This window comes from Temnothorax nylanderi, unplaced genomic scaffold, assembly GCF_030848795.1.
Source record: "Temnothorax nylanderi isolate EJ_2023f unplaced genomic scaffold, tnyl_v1.0 TNYL_tig0235_pilon, whole genome shotgun sequence".
NCBI lineage: Eukaryota > Metazoa > Arthropoda > Insecta > Hymenoptera > Formicidae > Temnothorax > Temnothorax nylanderi.
This window is the reverse complement of record NW_027249297.1, coordinates 197,024-215,307: the sequence shown is the minus strand read 5'-3', so window position 1 is coordinate 215,307 and position 18,284 is coordinate 197,024. Positions and strand designations below refer to the sequence as shown.

Genomic DNA, 18,284 nt, shown 5'->3' with positions numbered 1-18,284 from the left:
CTTTTCGTCTTCGATCGCTATTACTGTTTTCGTTGTAAAAACTGTCGCGTGACGAAGCGCGGCACACAATAGCTTTTCGAGAAGCGAAACGAGAAACGAGACGAGAGAAGCTACAAAACAGCTCTCCCGCCAGCCGACACGCGGAATATTGTGACGTTTCTTTTCCGGGTGACATTCAATTTCCCCAGGCTGGTAACGTCTCGTGCCCCCAACCGCACGCACTGTATACGCGACAGAATGGAGAATACGATATGCCCGTGCATCCCCAACCCTCCCCCTTTTCATAGCGTCGACGCAGCTTCTCCAGGCGCAGCCGGGGTGCTCTCTCGTAGTAAATACAAACAAACAACAATTGGCCTCCGTTTCTGCCCACGAGACCGACGCGACGGGTGAAGAGAAGGCATGTCGCATGTAATACAAGGACGATCGCAACCGGCTGCTTCAACGTGATCCTTCGGGTTCGTGCTTTGGAAGTTTGTGTCGAAAAGTCAACCTTTTATTATCTTGATGATTCAACATCGGAAATCTTATCATATTATTTTTCTCAACTAACGTGCATAACCGACGAATGTTATTAAATAAAACTAAATATTTCAGAAAATGTCGGTTAATAACCGATACTTTTTTTTAAGTATCATGCATTTTCAAGTTTAATTGCAAGGCAGGAATCTTTCTTTTGGAGAATTATTAGAGACACCCCCCTCCGCAGCATTTTCAATTAAAATCTTTTTATAAATCAAATTACAATTCTCTCAGAAGAAAAAGTTTACATTTATTGCGTTATACTTCTTTGTTGTATTTTCACTTTCTTCGTTTACGTTTCCTAATTCACATCAAGAAAAATATGTTTGATCATAAAGAAAGAGCTCTGACTGTCCCTCTCTACTCGAACGTATTGTACGACCTTAGAAGTTTATGGACTATATACTAGACTCTAGAGGAATGTCTAAACACCTCTTTGAGAAAAAATGTGTCTGAACCGATGCAAATCGCACAAAGAAAACAGCCCAAATAAGCGAGATTTGTCGAGGAGACAGTGAAATATCCATTTCTAAAATATCATTAAACAGTAATCTCGGACTTTTCAGTACGTCTTGTGATCCCTGTTTTTTGCCTTTATAAATAGCGTATAAAAAAAAGTCAAGTGTCTATATACTACATTGAACAAAAAATTAAAGTTTAACAGTCTTATCGTCGTATTTGTACACTGTTGGAAAATTTGTGTTAAATATAACATAAATCACATGTCCAAAACGGTCCACTCAAATTTTTGTGTTAATTTAACATAATATGGATGTGTTAAGTGGTAACACTGATATTATGTTAAAATATTTCAACAGAAAGGAAATGTAATTCTGATCGTAATTTGAAGTTAATTATGTGTACAATTAACATAACTTTTATGTTGAAGTTGAGATTGTAAGATAAAATCAACACTCTATTTCTGTAAATTTTTATTCCTACTTCTTTTATAGAGTAAAATCAACATTCTTTTTCTGTAAATTTTAACACATTTAACAAATACGTTCAAATTGTGTTACTTTAACATATTTTTTAAGTTATTTTAATTATTTTACATTTTGAATTTGTAAAATTCAATTAACATAGCAGGCATATGTTAAATCTACACACGTATGTGTTGATTATTTTACACAAAAATTTTAACAAAGACTTTTTTTAACACACAGGACCACTGTTTTCAACAGTGTATAGAATATCTTACGAGACAAAGTTTTTCAACAGGTCTACCAAGTTATTTTGAACTAAAAGACTTTTATTTTATAAACCTGTTCCCATCCATTGTCACAAATTTATAACAAGAAGATATTGCTCACTTTTATAGAAAAAAACTTTCTATCTTATGTGTTTTTTTTTGCTGGTTTTCGTCTTATGCCACAAGTGGAAGTAAAATAAAAAAGGCAGTAAACTAAATAAACCTGTTTCAAGTACATACGGTATTGTATTTCTAGCAGAATTCAATAACGAATGGAGAGAAAAGTATCATTTAATCTCTAAGAGTTTAAAAAATGGTCTGCTAGAAATGCTAGAAATATTCTTATTTGCCTTGCAGAACATCTTGCATACACTGTAACACTGTTTCTTTTTCAAGTTTGGTTAATTTTTACATTAACGTAAAAAATATCTTCAATTTTGTCAGATAGGACGCATACGTAAAAATTAGGAGAAATATTCTATTTGCGATTTCAAATAATTCTACGTCTGAATTTTCGCATGAATATTCGTTTATCTGTCATTTTCTACCATTTTCTAATTAGACGGTTGAGGACCCGAGGAAAACGTAATATCAGACTGGATGAGAAGTGAGTTCCCCGTTTCTCTAACGCGTGCAAATATATGTGATATCCTGTCGACACAGAGCTATATGTGTACATATTATTCGACGAAAGAGAAGGAATATACATGTATTCCAGTAGCGAGATCGTGCAAAGAAAGTTACGATATACACTGCCTGGCTCCAGACCGTCGCGTCACGAAAGGGTCACGTTTATTCTCGTGTAAAACGTGCTTGCATAGATTGTCTCGAAAACATGACGTACTTTTCCGAGTACAGCTATATTAGAAGACAAGCTAAGAAAAATGGTTTCTTTCAACGTTGGTTGGCTCCTCAGTTTCTCACACGATGGAAAATTGAATTGTTGAAGAAAATAGAGAATAAAGTATTACGGCTCAATCAACTTTGAATAAATTTTATTTTAACAAAAGAGTAATCTAGAATTTAAATGAGCAATTGCAAGAGAGATTGATTATATTTTAAACATTTTTCCGTAATATCATTCCGTATTTATCAAATAATTTTTATGCGGAGAAATGGGAGAAAATTTTGTATCATTTTGTATATGCAGTATCCTATATGTATGTATAGATCTTTCAGAGATACTTCCTTCACAATGAATAAAATTTTGATAAGAATATGGGAACTAGCGGTTTAGAGGAAAAAAAGTTTACTAAAACCAGCATCTTCTAGAATCTAGATCCTTGAAAAATAGGACAAATGTTTGATTCATTTATTGTATGAAATAAATGAATAAAATTTGGAAAAAACAAGACAGAGAGAGATTACATTATTTCTTTATCGTAGCACTGGAAAATGATATAACCTAAAATATATGGAAATATATAAATAATGAAATAAAGAAATTATATACAATTAAATTTCTTAAAGTATAAAAAATAATGCTGATAAAAATATGAAAGAGAAAAAGATAATTAAATTTGATAATTCACTTGCGTCATCTTCGTGATTTATTCACTCTAATACATTGCTATCTCTGGAACATCTCTGACAAACTCTCGTACGTATTCTCTCTCGCTCCACGAGCCCCAACTATTCTGCCTCTCAACCGTCGATGCTCAATAGTGGATGCGCAAAATCAAGCGTTCGCGAGATCTGGAATTTCCGGGACTTCCGCCAAACACATCGCGCGCGCGCGGACGCGCACACATCGGGAGAGACAGAGAGAAAGAGAGAGAGAGAGAGAGAGAGAGCGGAACAAAAACACGGTGCGCGGGGCTTTTGGCCTGACCTCGCTTTGCCACCAATTAGCATCTCCCTTAATGACGATCGCCGAGCGTGCACGCGCGCTCGCGTGACACTCGCCTGGCGATGTACGTATCGCGCGTATACGCACACGTACGCGCGAGACGGAGACAATGTGAGATCCATAAAAAAGTCCTTTGCCCCCACCGATCGCGGTTTGGCCCCTTCCCCTATCGCGATCTCGCCCTACCAAAAGCGCATACAGGCGCAACGTGCGCAACCCCGCGGATCCCCCACTCCCGGCGCTACGTTTTCTCCGCCAGCCGCTCGCCACGACGAGAGATCTTTATTTTGATCGTCGACCGATTAACGGCCGCCGAGCGCGCGTTCTCCACGCCTCCGCCGTCTCCGCTCGGCCAATCGGCACGTGTGCCGCCAGCCATTTTGGTCCATACGGATGCTGCGCGCACGTGCACCGTCCTTCTCCCTCCCCTCCGCCTTTGCGGCGAGCCGCGAAGGGTGTAGCCTTGCGAATGTGTGCACGCTTGTCAACCGTGCATGTGTGTGTGTCTGTGTGTATGAGTGTGTGCGCGTCGTAGGCGCGCTTGTTCATCGAGGCAGAGTATTTCCATTAGAGAACAGGAGAAAGCCGCCGCATCCCTCACTCGCGGACACAAGCGCACCGTTGATGTTTCGTATGGTTTTCAAGAAGCCGGGATAGGCGATACAATCGTTGAAATCGCGCGTGGTTCCGTGATCGAGATTTTGATACAAGCGAGAGAGGGGGAGCTTGCGCCCGAATAAAAAACAATGGCGGCAAAATATATTGTCCTCATCGATTTTTCCATGGTAAACGTGAAAAATTATGAGCAAACCGCCCGAGTTCTGTCTCGTTTTCGTCACGTGCGTTGCATTGCGCGTAAATAGTTACACCGGCGTTAAATCTCCGACAACGGAGTTGGCAGGGGGAGGGGGGGGGAGAGGAGAGAGAGCAAGAGGGCAAGTTAAGAGCTCGCGCGCGCGAGCTCGCTGTCCGCTTCTTTCAGTGCGCTCTTTTTTTCCTCCCCGTATCACGTCGAACACGTTTCTTCGTTCACGTATGGAGGATATTGTTCGCGCGTTCACGAGGAGGACGCGGATGTGCCCCGCCGAGACACAGAGCCCAGGGGGGACGGGGGGGGGGTGGGAGATAGGAGAACGAGAGGGTGAATCGGGAGAGATTGCGCAGTGCCGCGCTCTCCTCTCGCGCGTATGTATCATTGGAGCCAGAGCTCGTTTATAACGATAGCGGAGGGAAAGAGGAAGAACGAGAGGGAGGACATCCCGAACTACCATCGTGAACCCTCCCGCCACACACTCGTATTCCGGCGCGCGGCGATGCGCTGGTGGGGGGACGTTCTCTCGGAGAGGTGGCTGGTAATCGAGGAGTGCATCAGATAGGCAGGGACGAGCCGGAATCTCCACACTCTCTCTCTCTCTCTCTCGTGGTGTGTGCGTGTGTGTGTGTGTGGAGCGTGTGTGTGTGGAGCGCGTACTCGCGGGCTGTGAATTCCCCGTCCACCCGAGCGGTACCTCGCCGTGGTGTTGGTGGACCCGTCCCCCTGCCCCCCAACTCGTCGTCCAACGGTACACACACATACACAGTCCGCACACACGAGTCCGGATCCTCCGCGTATCGTGCTGCGCGAATGGAGGCGGGCGGTTTTCGACGACGGAGAGGGAGGGGAGTATCGAAGGCAGGACGATCCGCGATCAACACACGTAGGTACTCGACTGCGTGCGCGTGTGTGGCCCTCCCCTTCCTCCGTGGCTCTCGGCCCACATATTCACGTGTATACGAGTATCCCACCGGGGCCCATCCTCCATATACCGCGCGCATTCTCGCTCTCGCTCCAGCTGCCTCTCTCCCTTCCCTTTGTCGCCCCCGCTATCCCTCCTCCCCCCCTGCGGCTGGTCCGCGACACCGTGTATCTCCCCGGCGTCACACGGACACAGGCAGACGCGCCACGGCAGCCGTCCCCGGAACGGAGCGTGTGCGGGTTCCACGGGGGAGACGTGCAGGTTCAGTTCGGTGGGCTCGCGGATGACAGCGGGGAACGTGGTGAAACGGGGTTGATCGAGGGTGGAGGGAGGGGGGTGGTGGTGGTGGTTGTGCGATTCCGGGGGGCACACGCCGTTTTCAGCACCGCCAAACGGCGGTAACGCGAAGCGTGCGCGCGCGCGGCGTCGTGTCGCCCTGCCACCGTCGAATCGTCGTCGCCGATCGACGCCGTCGCCGGCGTTGAGGGAACAACACCCGGGAGGTAACGCTCGCACGCTCGCTCGCTCTCGCGCGCGCGACAATATGAGTCCAAGTGAGTAAAGCTCGGAGCGCCCACATTTCGACGGCGACGTCGTCACCCCGCGGCCCGCGCGTTTTCTCTTCGCCGTCGCGAAGAGCGCCGCAGACGCCGGAAAAACGGAGAAACAGGGCCCCTCTGACACAACGGAGTGAGTAGTCATCCGCTGGTTCTTCGGCGTCCTAGGAACGCCGATTCCCCGCTTCCGATCATCCGCGTCGGACGATCGGACGAACGTACGCCGCGTGAGTACTCCGACTCTTGACGTTTTACCGGTGTGACGCGCCCCGTTCGACGAGATTTACGAGATGATCAACAAGATTCGCGAGTGAGAGGACGTACGAAGAGCGAACCGGGAAGCGGCGGCGAGATTGAGGACAAGCCGAAGAGTAGACACGTGCGTGAGAGTACCATATTCCAGAAACATTACTGGCATCCAAGGATATCGTCTTCGGTCGGTACGGAGAAACAGCGAGAACACGCCGAGAACACGTTGGAAAAGGTAAGCGACAGAGTAAACTTGTTAGAGGATTGGAGTGGATGCACGAGATGTTATGTAAACACGGGGGGGGGGGGGGGGTGGCAGGGGGGCTTAGAGCGCCCGAGCGTCGCCACCCCGTGGCGAGAGGGCTGCGAATCTTCCGGCTTAGGGATCTCTCTGTGTTTTTTTTTCCGCATCGTGATTGTACGTGATGAGAGGACAGTGCGACGTGACTGTCAATTTACTAGGAGCACGAGAGAGACGGAGACGCTCCATTCGATTCCTTATGTCACTTTGCGCTTCACATTCTTCGTTTCCTGTCGAACACGTTCCCTACATCCTTTATGTGCGATTCGAAACGAGCAAATTGCTCTGAAAGTCCACTCGAGCAAATCGAGTATCAACGCGTTATATATTTGTTATTTCGTTACATCGAGATAGTGTGTTTTCACCTTAGTTTTTTCATTGTTGCTGAATATTTGTGACGGGTATCCATTTCCAGTGCGAATCCGTGACATTGACTGCGACTATTTGTTGTATATCGCTTTAAGGTAGAAACATTGTGAAAGCATCAATCCTATATCGAGATATCGAGATGGTAAAATAATATAAATTCCAACATAACTTATAAATATAAATTGAAGCTGCATCGCCTGAAAAATTTTATGATTCGTATAGGCCCCAAGAACGCGGTTGTATCGTTTAATTACACATAAATAAATCAATAGACATAAATTTTAATGAAATTTTACATGAAACACGCATTCTGTGCTTCGATGTATGCTCTCTGTCTCGATCGAAAAAGAATCACGCAGTCTTTAGATTTACTCCAATTGTTTCTCACGCATATTAAATACAGGGGAGCTCTTTAGATGTTTTTTCGGCAGAATTTCGCTAGCGACTCAGGAATCTCGCAAACATCCATAACACAAATAACGAAAGTTGGAGACTGCTGCTTAATAACAGCGTCACACGTTTTTGAATCCGATCCTATACGCGTATTTTGAAATTCAGATCTGGTACAATATACTCTAAAATATATCAGAAAATATACTCTAAAATATATTACATGTATAAGTGAAACATAAAAAAAGACCCGCGTCGCGTTTTGAGAGGAACTGCTATCGATTCTTATTGGCAGAACCGTCGCATTATAAATTCCCGCAATTCTCTCGGAAATTGCGACATTTCTTAATTTTTAATGCACCAGTGATTATATGCAGTGATCGATATCGCACAGTTGTGCGTCTTCTAGCGTATTCTCCAATCGCGTTTTGTTCGGGTGGCCAAACACGCATATTCGGGAAACTGGCCAAACATCGTCTGCTTGTCACACGATTCGCCACTGATTTAATTACCAAAAGCCTTCGATTTGTCGAGACTTCCCGTAAACTGTCATTGTCCTGCTCTCTGAGATATGCTTTCAATTAATATATATTTCTATAAACTGTTTGCAACGATGTTTCCAATAACACGATGACACTAAGCATCCTGCGATAATTGCAATCCTATGTTAACGACGCCTTAAATTAAGGCGTGTCTGGAGGACGAGGATACAGAAATTATTGCCGCGGTAGAGAATAACTGGAAAAACCACTGTGAAAATTAGTGGGCCGTTCTCAGATTAGATTTTGGCCGAAACACGATGACGATTATCCCGACACGCCCTCCGGTCGTTCGAATCACGGAGAAGGAAGCCTCCTTCGTTGAAGCGAGACGGAAATCCTGATTCCTGACACTTATCTAGAGGCTATAAATCTTTCCCCGTGAGGTCAACGTACGTATTCGTGACAGCTCCCGGCTTCTCGTGTTACGTCGCATTGTAATCGAAAATTCAAGATATAGAAATCAGGAAATATTGCATTCTTTGAGCTCTCGTTGTCTCGGCAGTTACCAACGTCGTTTATTTTTCCATTTGTACATATATATTTACATATCTGTTACTATTTACATTATTGATTTACGTTGATAGTATAGTATAGCATCAGCGCGTAAATTGATATAAAAGAAAAAGAGAAATCTTCCTCGCTTGGAATAACAAAGATGAAATAATCCTGTCGATAATGTCTCAAACGAGCGACCGTATGGATAAATAGATCGGCTTAAAATCTCAACCGCGACTTCGTCAAATCATGAAAGAAAACCGCCGAGTGTATGCGTATATACCTACCGAATGTCGCGATCGTTACTCGCGCGACTTGAAATTGGCGTAACGGTCGGTGGATGCGCGGAGTTCTTTTCCGCGTCGCGCTTATGAATCCCTCGATCGAGTCCCGCGCGCGCGCGGGGCTTCTGATAAATGAAGTCGCGGAAATCGCGGCCGTGCCGAAAGAAAGCGGCGGACGGGACGGAGCGCGGCTTCTTGCGTAAGAACCGCGCGAATAAAAGATCGGCGCGGCGCGGCGCCTTTTCGCGCGTATCACGCGCGTGAGTGGCACCGGTAGCCAGTCGCATGCTCGTCCTGTTAATTGTCGCCAATTAACGAGGTACACCTCTCGCCGGTGCGGCGTCTCACCTTGCCTTCGCCGAAGCCACCTCCTTATCGGCACTATTCAGGATCGCCGCCGTGCTCTTTTCTCTCCGCCGGCTCGTACACCCCGACGAGCAGCGGTAAACCATCGTTCGCGCTTTTGTCGGTATAAACGCCACGTCATCCCCGCTAATCGTCACGAAAACGTATGCCGCGTTTATACGACGTCCACTCGATAAAGACCGCTACCGGCCGCGCGAGAGTGAAACGCGCCGCGCCGAGCATCAATCTTTGTACCGATTTCTTTGGCCGAGCGCGGCCGTCCTAGCCGCAGTAAGATCGGTAATACGAGTTTAGTTACCTATCGCGTCGGGGTTCCGGCACCGAAATCGCCGCTCGTTAGCGAGGCACATTCGCGTTCTCCTTTGCCTCCGGTGAGAAGTGCCTAGACGAAAGAGCGTCTCGTGAGAAGATGATTTCCTGAACATTCGCCAGCTTATTCTCCAGTTTTTTGCGCGAGTAAAATTATCGTCCTTTCAAGAACGATTGTTATTAAAAGAATTTTGGTAAACTTCATCACAATGCTTTGAATGAACTTTCTTAATCTCATAGAGCGATTTTGCCATTAATATATTTGAGTGATTGCGATAGTCACTCCGAAAGAGAGGGCTATCACTCTAATTTGGGTAAATGCGGGCACTCTTAAGATAGGAGTGAATTTTTCACTCAAATTTTTAGAGCGGCTAATCTACCGGAGTGATACGATTTCACTCTAAAGCTAATTTCATCAAATCATCAAATCACGACTTACTAAAGATCAACTGATAAATGACTCTAACAGAGTGAAATTTTCCACTCAAAATTGTAGAGTGACATAATTCACTCTTATGGACACTGATCTACTTCACTCGAAAAGAATGTCCGTTTACTCAAATGGAGTGCGATTTCATTCCAACTTATAGGCTCAATTTTCACTTTTCGTTACACTTGCATTTCACTCGTTTCGAGTGATATTTCACTCTTCGATTTTTCGAGAGAATGTACTCTTTTATTGAGTAAGGTAGTTATTTTAATTGCTGATTGATATATTCGAATCGAGAAATGAATTATAAAAGTTATATGATAGAAAAATTTTTGCTCGCATTAGATATTCTAATGTCGAGATTTATGACGTTGCTAATGAAACTTTTATTGAAATTAAACGGAACGATAAATATCAATTAGAAACTGATACGATTTAATATATTAGATGATGTTTAATGGGGTTATAATCACTGCTTCAACTGTTAGACTAATCACAGTTATAGTCGATTCGCGAGAGGTCCAATTGATCAACCTGTTTCTCTAGATGTTTACAGCAAGGTCTATAAAGCATCGTGTTGTTTCTGTTTTAACCAGGTAGCTAAGAATATATGTACAACTGTGTAAGGATCAAAGATACACGTGAAGGAATTTTTAAACGTTATTTAACAAACTTTTTAGAGAATTATTTTTTAGGCAAATTAGATTGAAATTTTACCAGGCACGTGATATTTTAACAACATTAAATTTTATAGAATGTCTGTGACGTGTGAAATAAAATTACACGTGCCAGAAACGCGAATTCTCTTTTCAAGTTGTCATCCAAAGATAATTTTCCCAATGAACGAACGTAATTAACGCATTTGGCTAATACAGTTAATCACGGTAATCTATATTCGACTCAGGTTTCAATTTGGACAATCAATATAACGAGAACGTAATCGATTTCGATTGTTGTACATCTCTCAACGTCACGACAACGGGCATCGTCGCCTACGCTTCACTTTCACTCGATTCACTCGCGTCGCGTCGCGTCGCACGTTCCCGCAAGGTTCCCGTACCGTGGTGGCTCGTGGTGCCCTTTTTTTTCACGAGTCATCTCCGTAGGTGCCGCGCAGTTTTCACGGGCGAGAAGTGGCCGACGACGGGGGGTTGGCGGGTTGTGTACGTCTCGTGGTGTCCGGGGCCCGACCGAACGAGCTGACGGACAAACGCACAATGAGAACGAGGAATGCCCCGCAGAGCCAGACATGAAGACGTCACTCAGAAACGGTAACGGTCAGGACACGGGGTCAGGCCCGATCTGACCGTTCCGGGCTGGGCTTCGCCATCAGCTGCGCTCTCTCGAGTGAGTCAGCGTCGGCTCGGCCAGTCCGCGCCGTCGCTTCGGAGCACCTTCCTCGAGACGAAATTCCGAGGAAGCCCTTTGGTATCGTCGGCTTCACACGTTTATACGCTTCGAGAGCTACACGTTTTATGATAGATAGGCAGAGAAAGATGTATTTTTAACATTCTGGAATCTGGTCCTCTTAAGTGCTTGAGATAAAATATGTATCGATAATGAACGTTTGTGTGTATTGGTAATGCATTGAAGCAAAGAAGAAAAATCTGAACATTTGGAGCAATAGAAAATAGAAGAAGCCGGAGGGAGAGAGAGGACGAGTAACTAAAGGAGAAATAATTCTGAATAATGTAAGTGAAAAGGATATATTTGTCAAAGACAGGATGAGAACTAAATTTCTCTTATAAACATAGTGTAAGTCATAAATAATTAAAAACTACAAATTATAAGAAGGAATATTATTTCGTCGTATTCCTTAAATACAATCATGCAATTAAATCACTTGAACAAAACAATAATAAAGTTTACGAGGACTCTCTGCTGATTTAAAACATCCATTACAAAATTTCCGAGGTACGTCGCCGTCGTGCCGTTTGTAATCGGCCGTAACAAATGTTCATTGAACAATGTGCATATTCGTGTTTAACTATCAGTTAGCGATTCCGGGAACGTCCGTCAGTCTCGGAAATATGAAGCAGGAGCTGTCAAATTTTTTCGAAAATTCGACGGCGACCCCGACGGAACGCAACGATTAACGCCAGTGGGGGGGAAGGGGCGAGGGGGCGAGGTATAAATCTTACGCAATTTAAGCTTGAGCTTCGCGCGGCGGACAATGAATGGCGTAGCGCCATTTCAGCGCTTCGTTGGCTCGTAATGCGGCCGTAAATTAAGTCCCGTGCCGATTGGTGCACGTCCATGTCCTCGTGATTTACAAGCGTACGACGCGTCCCCGTCGTACACGCCCAGAAAACCCGAGATCACTCGCATTTATCGTCCCCGTCGTTCCCGTGACGTAACCGCTCGCAAAAAAGCCAAGTTTCACAACGCCCTCGCTGCGCTTAGAAAGAATAAGCTTCGCGCGAAACCTACATTACTCGTTCATGCCCATCCGCGAGGCACGCTTGTGTTCGCGAAATATGCTTGCTTCCTGCAATCGTAATAATTTACTTAGCGATAAAAGCTTGTCGATATTTTCACAAAATATATCATTGATTGTAATCATCAATGCGGCTTGGGACTTAATCGGACTTTTCGTCGCGTATCGCATTGAAGCGAAAATTTTCAGCATCAGGTATATTATTGAAATATCTCTTAATGCCTTCGCGTTGGCATTAAATATAACGTCACGCAGTTTAACTCAGGAACTAATACTGAGACCATCTGTTTGGAGTTCGGTTGTAATTTAACGTAAGTTGATATAACTCTCTAAATCTCGTATAGAGTGATTTCGCGACTTATATATTAGAGTGATTGCGATAGTCACTCCAAAAGAGAGGGTTGTCACTCTAATTTGAATAAATGCGGGCACTTATAATGTAGGAGTGAATTTTTCACTCAAATTCTTAGAGCGGCTACTCTACCGAAGTGATACGATCTCACTTCAAAGCTATATAGTGAATCACAATTCACTAAGGAACGACTGATGACTCTAAATGACTCAGAGTGAAATTTTTCATTCAAAATTATAGAGTGACATAATTCATTCCTATGGACACTGATCTACTGCACTCGAAAAGAATGTCCGTTCACTCAAATGGAGTGTGATTTTACTCTTTCTTAGAGTGGCGAATCACTCGAAGTAGGGGAGACCGGGGCTAGACCGTTAGTTTTTTTTCGGTGCCGATTTTTAACAACAAAATAAATAATTGTAGTTAAATGTGGTATACCACTGTAAAGAGTGAACCTTTAGCTACAAAATTTATACAGGAAATTTTTATCTACGTCGCTTTGTTTAACCGGTATAGAGCAAAAACGACAACGGTGCAAAAATTGAAATCTCAAAAATGCCGGGGTTTAACTGTTACACTGCATTTTCAATACATATACGTACATCTAATCCTGAAAAATGATAGGATACATCTTAATAATTGTTTTTTAAGAGAAAAATATAAAAATTTATTTAAAATTTTTATGCGAAACGTTATTAAAAAATAGTTACGAGGGTTCCTCTTTCCGCAGAAGTCACTCGCCCGACTTGTTTCACTCCTCGACGTCCGATGACTCTATTCGGTGTCTGAATGGTTGTAATTCCCGTCTCATCCATATTCCATATGCAGTGAGCCTGGAAATGCCCGGAAATGCTTTGGAAATGCACCCGGACTGCTTACTAACGGATTAACCCCAAACACAAGTTTCAGGTTTGATCGCCCACGAAATATTAGACATCAACGATAATGAAAAAACTACACTGGTTTCGTGTTCAGCATGCATTACTCTTTATAATCACGTACCTCGAGATTTGGAGAGCAAATATTATAGCAGATATTACAAAATTTCCACGCGCAGAAAATGTAACTTTCACCTTCCGAAAACACGTTTGCCCTCGTAAAAATCATAACACGGCAGGTAACCTGCCGAAACTCCGTTGGTCACATGGGTACCATAAGCAGCGTTTACAATGTTAATAGCGAGTTCGCACAATATACAGGTTCCGAGATATTTGATTTGGCGGATTTACCCCGTTAGCGGTCTAGCCCCGGTCTCCCCTACACAGGCTCAATTTTTACTTGTCGTTACACTTGCATTTCACTCGTTTTGAGTGATATTTCATTCTTCGACTTTTAGAGAGAATATTAACTTTAATAAAGTTAATATTCTCTCGACTACTTAGATCAGATTATCCTGTATAAGCGTTGAAACATTAATAATGCTTAATGCATAAACTTTGAAATGCGCGACTATAAGTGTACCCACGTGTTGATGAATGCTGATTAGAAGCACGAAACTACCGTTAGTGTAAAAAGAAAATCGTGCAGAATTTTCCTTACCAGTTGGCTCGCTCCTTCACTGAAAATCCTCGACTGAACCTGTTTCGAGAAGTGAACACCTGATCGTCCGGTCGAAAGGTGTGGAAATACCTAGCTGCGAATTGAGGAGGAGCCGTCGCTACGGGCAAGACGAAACGACGATTATTTTTGGTTTTGGCATCTGGCGTGCGGCTCAGGCTATACAATCTCTATTTACAAGTCATTCATGCATGGCACGCCCTTTGCGTAACCACAACAGAGCCCCCCTGGGCTGCAATAATAACTCACCTTAGTGTCCTTTAAAACAGCCATTATTTCATCTGGAATTTTTCGATAACCGACCTTTCAACAACTCTCGGTTTTTCACATTTCATGGCGTGACCTTTCCCTTTTTCTCTTTTTCTCTCTAGCGTCACTAATTATCCTTTCCGGAACAGTGTCGACAGTTCAGGCAAGCTGTCCAACAGGGAACTGTCAAGATTGTGAATTGTAAACCCAGTTGTCAGATAATAAATATCTCAATTCAAGATGGTTTTCAGTTTCTCTCGGACACTAAAGTTTCTTTCTGTCAATTTTTGTTTGAAGAGATATTGATTTTTGAACAGGAAATAACAGTAAGTAGCCTTTAATAACATTTGGCTGTTACTAAAGAGAGACACTTTGCCGTTTGACGAAGAAAAGAACAGAATATTTGCTATAAATATATTGGCATACCGATCCCATCAATATAACTAAAAGTTTCCGATACAGTTATTTTCATCTATAGTTATTTACTCCTTTATATATGGTGTTAAAATATTTTAGAACTTTAGTGCTTTAATAATGAGATACACACAGAAATTGTGTAATTATATAATCCAAACTCAACCAATTATTAAGTTTAAAAACTATTAGAACGCTGCGGGTGTGTGTGTGTGTGTGTGTGTGTGTGTGTGTGTGTGTGTGTGTGTGTGTGTGTGTGTGTGTGTGTGTGTGTGTGTGTGTGTGTGTGTGTGTGTGTGTGTGTGTGAAATGCATTTCGCGAATCTAATAGTGAGAAAGATATCGAACTCATTTGAAATTCATTTACACTAATCTGAGCATCGATGACGGCTAATATCTCGCGTTTCCGTAGCTGCCTGAATAGAAGGATCGGTAGGTACTAAAAAAAGAAGAGAAAGAATAAAAAAAATGATCGTTCTATTCCTGGACAAATCGAAAGTGGGACTACCGACGTTTCTGCGGATCGGGGGACACGATGAGCACAAATCATTATTATTAACGACTGCCACGGCGCGACAGCCGTTGTACGTTTCGTGAAATATCGCAAGCGGCGGAGCTTTATTAAGCTGCTTTGATCTAACCTGCGGTCTGTGCTCTGGCCATGATTCGCGCGAATCACAATATTACTTTCACAGCATACTGCAGATATTATTATACTCCGGTAGCCGTGTTTTACTCTCGCACATTCTGCTACGCGATAAACTTATCATATCGGTAAAATGTCATTAGCAGCATAATTATGAAATGTAAAATGCAAACGTTTTTAAATGTAAATTTCAGGTTTTAAATTATCCTTGAGATCATGTCTTAATAAACAGATGCTATTGCGTTTAATCAATGCACCGTTCTCTCACGTAAATCTTTCGGATACCTAGCTTCGCGTCATAAAATAAAATTCGAAATATCACCTCAAGAATGGATTTTTTCATGATTTATTCGCGTGCTTGGAAAGAATCAATGGTGCGTATCAAAATAGCGAAAGGACCTTAATAATAATCACGTGTTTATTTTCATCTACGTAATAATCAAAAGTCACGTCTGCATAATCGATTAACTTGATGCAGCAAACTAATCGCGAGTTAGTCACGACGTTATCATTCTTTGATATTCAACCTCGGAATCCTCATCTACCTATTTACCCTATATCATACCAGAACATAAAGAAGCGTCTATTCATGTGCGCGCGGGGAAAAGAAAAAGATAGGGTAGACGGAGTCGTTTGAGGAAGGTGGAGGAGAGGCGCGAGAGAACTCTGAATTTCACGGAATCACCGCGACCGCCTCGCAGTCTCGCGCGGCAGCGAGAATAATTCAAGGTGGAAGGCCGCATCGATTTCGTGGATAGGCGTCCCATCCGTGGCGAGATGCTGAGGCCGCCGGCTCGGTTTATAATAAGGCGCTATAACATGCCGAGGTCTCTCTCTCTCCTTATTCTCTCTCTCTCTTTCTCTCGCGCGCACGCAGGTGTAAGGAGGTGTCCGGCACCTTAAGGCTTCCAGTAGGGTCGAACGGAGCGGCATATTTCATCCATTGTCGCCCCTCAACTCCGGCGGCGGCACTTTTCAACTTTTTATAGAGATTTTTATACCGCTATATCTATACCGTCTCTCTACGCGCGGCTGCGTGAGGGAGAGAGAAAGAGAGAGAGAGAGAGAGAGAGAGAGAGAGAGAGAGAGAGAGAGAGAGAGAGAGAGAGAGAGAGAGAGAGAGAGAGAGAGAGAGAGAGAGAGAGAGAGAGAGAGAATCTCTCCGGGAGAAGCCGGGAGCAAGCGAGAGAGGAGGGCGCAGGACGCGAAACGAGGGGGAGGGTTCGCCCTATCGTGCCTGAATATGAATATAATAATGAGAACGGGTTTCGTCGTCGTTCCGCTTCTCCGCTTCTCGTCCTTCGACTTCGCTCACGGGATTTCTTCTCTCGGCTCTCGCAGCGACGAGTCGCCTCTCCTCTCTCCACTCCGCTCTCCTCCCCGGATCCCTTTTTCTGCTCTCTGCTTCTACCCCCCTCGTCCTCGCCCGCGCGATCCTGCGGACGCGTATACGCGCGCTTATACACATATAGGTACGCGCCGCTCGGCGGTGACAACAAAACCGGACGCGTGTCATTGCGCCTGCTAAATTGCCTCCTCGCGTTGCCCCGCCGCCGGATCCCGCGGCCGCGGAATCCCTCTGACGCGAATCGATCCGCCGCCGGTTATTGAACATCCGCGTGAACGTCGCACCTGCTAATGCATCCTCGCGCTGCCGCGCGAACCGTATCGCGAGAGCAGCGTCTGTGTAAGAGTCAAATGTAGAAGCACAGGGAGATCTCTCTCCGCGGACGGGTTTCCGACGGTAGCGATTTCCCTCCTTGCTTTCTTTTTCGTTATTAGCGTCGCTCATGCAGGCCGGCCGCGCAGTGACCGTTCGTTTCTCTCTAATACCTTGAGCTTTCCATTAAATAAAAAGACGATGAAGGAAGATTGAAATTCAAACAAACTCGGGTTTTTCTTCAAGGAAAATGGAAAATTGTACTCTCTTTTCATAGAGGTTTTGCCACTGATATATTAGAGTGATTGCGATAGTCACTCCAAAAGAGAGGGGTGTCACTCTAACAGGCACTAGTAAGATAGGAGTGAATTTTTTACTCAAATTTTTAGAGCGGCTACTCTACCGCAGTGATATGATATCACTTTAAGGGCCGGTTGTCCCAACCTATTGGTAAACTAATAGTTAAATCATATGCCTATCCTTGTTTAATTTGAAGGAAAAACAAAGACACATATATGATTTAACTATTAGTTAGTTTACCAACAGGTTGGAACAGGTTGGAACCGGCCCTAAAGCTATAGTAAATCACGATTCACTAAAAGATCGACTAATAAATGACTCTAATAGAGTGAAATTTTCTACTCAAAATTGTAGAGTAATATAATCACTCCTAACTGATCTGCTGCACTCGGAAAAAGTGCTCTTTCACTCAAATGGAGTGCGATTTCACTCCAATTTATAGAGCGCAATTTTACTCCAGTTAGAGTGGCGAATCACTCGAAGTGCACCAGGCTCAATTTTCACTTTTCGTTATACTTGCATTTCACCCTTCGACTTTTAGAGAGTACTATATCAAGATTGGTGCTGTGTTTTTGACGCTATCTTACGCGACTGCATTTAATTCGGCCCTTAGACAAGACTCTCCCGTGCGTCTACTTTACAATCCATTTCTGCGTATTCTGCCGTCTCCCTCCGTAACTGTGAGAACATTACGAGGTCGACATACTGGAAGTGTTTATATGTACGGACAATTGTTTATTCAACAAACATCTTAATCTTCATAAGATTAAAGAAATATGTGTTTGCACGTATAGCGCATGTGCGAGAGGTGCAAGGATTAGAAGCGATTAGCTTCTAGTCGGCTGAAACAAAAAGTGCATGTGTTTCGGATTGTGTTTTGGCAGTCCCTGAAAGTCGGATGTCGCGTTTGGTGTTATAACGGTGTTGAGCTAATTCCTTTTAATTAGACACAGCTGTCCATCTGTACATCGATACGTCTATACAGTTGTAAGGTTAATACTTCATTTGTCACATATGATGAGATTGTCGGATGTATGTACCGATTAGCTATCGGACAGGACATTTTTTATGTATCGGG

General features: G+C 43.9%; 1 protein-coding gene across 1 annotated transcript in view; it reads left to right on the top strand.

Annotated features, from left to right (window-relative positions):
- The first annotated feature begins 6,107 nt into the window (after positions 1–6,107).
- Positions 6,108–18,284, top strand: part of LOC139779615 (uncharacterized) — a 68,021-nt gene continuing 55,844 nt past the window's right edge. Inside the window, exon 1 of the mRNA XM_071718013.1 lies at positions 6,108–6,340. The gene's annotated coding sequence lies outside the window, so the exon portion shown is untranslated. The remainder of the gene's footprint in view (positions 6,341–18,284) is intronic.